This window comes from Sinocyclocheilus grahami, unplaced genomic scaffold, assembly GCF_001515645.1.
Source record: "Sinocyclocheilus grahami isolate Dianchi unplaced genomic scaffold, SAMN03320097.WGS_v1.1 scaffold512.1, whole genome shotgun sequence".
Classification (NCBI taxonomy): domain Eukaryota; kingdom Metazoa; phylum Chordata; class Actinopteri; order Cypriniformes; family Cyprinidae; genus Sinocyclocheilus; species Sinocyclocheilus grahami.
In genome coordinates, this window is record NW_015505691.1 from 781,699 (window position 1) to 786,511 (window position 4,813).

Consider the following 4,813-nt stretch of genomic DNA (forward strand, 5'->3'; position numbering starts at 1 on the left):
TTCATTTGTTGTTGATGAAAATTTAAATTCCTTCCATGTCCAACACTGAACATTTCCATAGAAACCACCTAAACAATCTTTTAAAGGGACATTACAGTGCTGTGCTGGAAATGACACCAATACTGTGCGACAGCTATATTTTGTATAGAAAGTAATATTGATCGTGGTCTCACAATAAATACTATTATGTATTTTAATGATTTTACTAGTGCTTAATTCAGGTAAAATAATAGTTACCAGATAAGTCATATTTTTAAATTGTATTTTCATTGTTGAAGTTTAAAAGTCTGGGTGTGCGACAAGGAGAAAACAGTGATTTTGACACCTATAAGGAGGTTGAAAAGTATGAAAAAATCATAATAGAAAGGTAGTAAAAAGTTTTTAAGGTGGTTTTATTGTTAGTTTGACTAAGAAAGAGGAATTTGTCCAAAATTATATGTATTTTTATAAATATGACCAAAGAACATAAAAGTGCCCATAGTCTAAGAATCACCCATATATAAAAAAAGCGTTAGTTTGACTAAGAAAGAGGAATTTTTCCAAAATATGTATTTTTATAAATATGACCAAAGAACATAAAAGTGCCCATAGACTAAGAATCACCCATATATAAAAAAAGCTTTTTTAGAGAAAAAAACGCAAGTCAAGTATAAGTCGCATTTTATTATTTCATTCAGAAATAGGCCTAATGCTGACGCGAAATGTTTACAAACATTATAATAAACACTGTAAACATAGCTAGGCTATTTTAGTTCCCCTCACTCCACAACAAATCCGTTCAATTAACAGTAAAGAAAAGAACAAACATTTAAAATATAAGAAGCTATAGCAATATAAACGACAAGCCAAAACAAATTCATTTAGGCTAAAACAAAACTGAAACCAACGTTGGGTCTCTCATTTCACAGAAAATCAAATGTTTCCGTATTCACGATGTATTTGAATGCCAAAATATTATTTATTATGTAGCCTACTTCACTGGCATTCCAATATCCACATAAAACAAAATGTTTTGTATAACATCACGGCGGTACGGTGATGACACTTAACGGCACAGACTTTACTACATATTTGAACTGAGCAGTGTGTTTTTTTCCATATGTTTGACTGACTGTATATTATTATGATAATGAGCAGGCTGCATTGTCAAGGTAGCAAAGCTTAACTGTGCACGCATGCGGCACCGGCGCAATCACTTGAATTTTTTCCTTCTAACAGTGGAAGAAACTACTCCTTTTAGTCATAAAAATAATCAGAATTGTAAAAGGTTTGCTTTTATTTGTGTACATTCACAATAAAAACAAATTTGTGTGCTTTTGTAAAATACGCCTAAAGAAAAACAGGATGTCGCTTTCTGCCGTCTGGTTTCCTTTTACGCAGCACAAAAATGAACCGAAACTCTGCATTCTAGGCTACTTGTTGCACATGTTAGTATCTTTAATGGTTCACAGACACTTATCCTTTCTAATTTAAAATAATCTTGCCGGTTAACGGTTAATAATCCGTTAACAAGCATTGGTTGTCGGTTAGGAAAAATAACCGAAATTAGCATCCCTAATTTAGGTAGATCGGAGGATTTGTTTCCTTCAAAAACAAAGCTAATCCACTGCGTCTTTAGCGGCTCAGATGTCGGGAGTAAACGACGACTGCTATGTTCATTATTACATCCAACAAAACACCTTAATCGTTTCGGAGTCATTCTGGTCTACACCTTGCTCCAGCTTAGAAACAATGGCGGACTGTTCACAGCTCACTCAGGGCGGGTCTAAGGTAAAACACCAGTGTCAATTGACAATTGTGGGAGGGGCCTTGGCCTGTGTGACGTCACACAGCCAAGAATCTGAGAACGGATTGATTTGAGAAAGGGGTCATGATTTATCAATATTTAAAAAAAAAAAAAAAAAACACTGGGTGGCTTTTTATCATTATAGGGTGGTTGTGTACACTGCCAACACACATTTCAGTTCAAACAACATGTAAAAGTGAATTTTGCATCCGATGACTCCTTTGAATGTCTGTCTTGCGGCTAATTGCCACAATGTAAATGAAAGATGATAAATAAAAAGATATAAACTAAAGATAAATCAAATAATGTAGTGCAATGTTCATTATTTGATTTGAGAGAAAAAACAGGTAAATATTTGTTATCAAACTGGACTTGAATATGGCTACAGTTTTATCTGGTGAAATCTGGAAGCGGTTTCCACCTGCAGGTTGTATAATTGCTAAACATTCTAGCAGTTTCAACACTAATCTTCATCACTAATCTATTAATTAGTCAAGTCGATTTTAATTACACATTGCACACTATTTACACACACACACACACACACACAAATGCTGTAATGCCCAAACTGTAAATCACATTTGACACAACCCGTTTTTTTCGGGGACCTCGCAATAAAAAAAAAAAGAAAACATAAGAAGGAATTATCTGAAGCTCTCACATAAATCATTACAGTGTAAAGATAGATTTTGTTAATAAAAAATTTTTTTATTGGTAGCGGTCTGTGATATTGTGATTGATTAAAGCAGGGGTCTCCAAACTCAGTACTGGAGAGCCGGTGTCCTGCAGAATTTAGCTCCAGCTTGCCTCAAAACACCTACCTGAAAGTTTCTAACATGTCTAGTAAGAGCTTTATTAGCTGGTTCATGTGTGTTTAATTAGGGTTGGCGATGTCCTCTGCAAGACACCGCCCCTCCAGCACCGAGTTTGGAGACCCCTGGATTAAAGTAACTGCCCATTTTCCATAAGTTGGTATGATTCTTGAGGGTCTTCATGAAATGTCTGTAACATACTTTGGCTAAATTTCCTCAATGGTCCTGTAAAACAACAGCCCTTTTACCTTGTCAAAAACAGCTTGGTCCATGTGTTATTGATGGTGATTTTGGTTACATTGTTCCATCATCAGTCTACGAGTGAGTCAGTATGAAACACTTGTATTTTGAAAGGGGCTGAAACAAGTTTGTAAACAAGGGCACTATTTTTACTTTCAACAGCACCTTGTAAGATGCAACCAACACATGCTTTGACCAGTTTTATCATGGGGAATCTCTTAACAGCTGAAAGAATACTACGACAAAGATATTGCTTTCCTCAGGAGACATTCAAACTGTTATTTTAATATAAATATGAAATGGATCTGAAGAGCGAATGCTGTATCACAGGGGTCCTCAACTCTAGACCTCGAAATCCACTTTCCTGCAGAATTTAGTTCCAATCCTAATCAAACACATGAACAAGCTAATGAAGGTCTTCAGGATTACTACAGTTGCAGGTAGGTGTGTTTAATCTAGGTTGGAGATAATCTCTGCAGGAAAGTGGATCTTTGGGACCCCTGCTGTATCAGATGCAGGTAATCACACTCGCTCAGTTGATCTCTCTCTCATAATATTCTACTTATAACAGTACGCTTTTAACTTCAATGAAGCAACTCGACATTCATTTGTTACAAGTTTTAATGCGACATTTTCAAATTGGTAACAGAGGCTTGTTTGGTTGTTTTGGCTCTCAACAGGCTCACGTTGGCAGCAGTTTGCCCGATTCTACATGTTGAATCAGCGTTGGGGCCGTTCGCGAGAGTGAGAACTCTGATTGGATGTTAGTTTAGCAAACAATTCGGTGCCCGAGAATTAAAGTGGAAGTGATGAAACTAGCAAATATATAAAGGGGGCACAGACCGAAGGCTGTTCCTGTTTTATTTTTAATTTTTATGGTATATCAAAAAGTGTATATTTTTTAAATGTGATTGTTGGTACATTTAACCAGTTTTTACCATACTTGCAAAACAAAAATTAAAATAGGAAAAATATGCAATATGCAAATAATTGAAGACAAAACGTGTTTAACTAAGAAAAAACAAGATTTGTTTTTTAAAAAGCCTTTTTCCAAAAGGTACATCTGGAAAAAGGGGGGTCGTCTTATATTCGGGCCAATACGGTAAGTGATCTTACCTAAGCATTACAATATGCAAATATTTTCATAACAACATGAGCAGCTTAAATCTGAGGCAGAAGGAAGCAGTTCTGCACACAAAAGGTTTTTTTGAGACACCACATAGTGGTCTCTTTATTTACATACTTGTGCCATCGAACTATTGTATAAATGCAATATCACACTCATAGCCATGCAATATGGTTCTGTTTCAGCCGTGCTACATGACTACATGTGAGATATATTATATATTGTATTGTTTAGCCATGTCTTGAATCCACACTTAAAGGTCCCATGACATGCTGCTTTTTGGATGCTTTTATATAGGCCTAAGTGGTCCCTAGTACTGTATCTGAAGTCTCTTTCCCGAAATTCAGCCTTGGTGCAGAATTTCAGCCACTACGAGCAAGTCCCAAAATGAGCTTTCCTTAGGACGTGCCGTTTATGTGTCTGTAGCTTTAAATGCTAATGAGGAGGAGAGAGGCGGGGCAAGGTGGAGGGTGGGTGTATGGCCTTAACCAGCTTGCGGCCACGGTACCATGCGCTAATGTTGACAGTGGATGTATCGCAATGGCTCATAGACACGCAGTCGTTCAAGCTTTTCAGTTTGACCCAGAATCTGATCCGGATGGAGAAGCACCGAATGAAGAAGTTGCAACTCAGCGGCTACAGCAGGACGTCTCCGAATGGTTAGTTTAAAATATTGTGTCTGGATACGGTACTTTAGTTGGTTTGTTTATGTATGCTGTTACAGTTATTATCATGTAGCTAATGCTAGTCTACCTTGTTGGCTTTTCATGTTGCTCTGATTTGCTGTCATATATATATATTTTGTTTTTTTTATATACAGTGGGGAAAAAAAGTATTTAGTCAGCCACC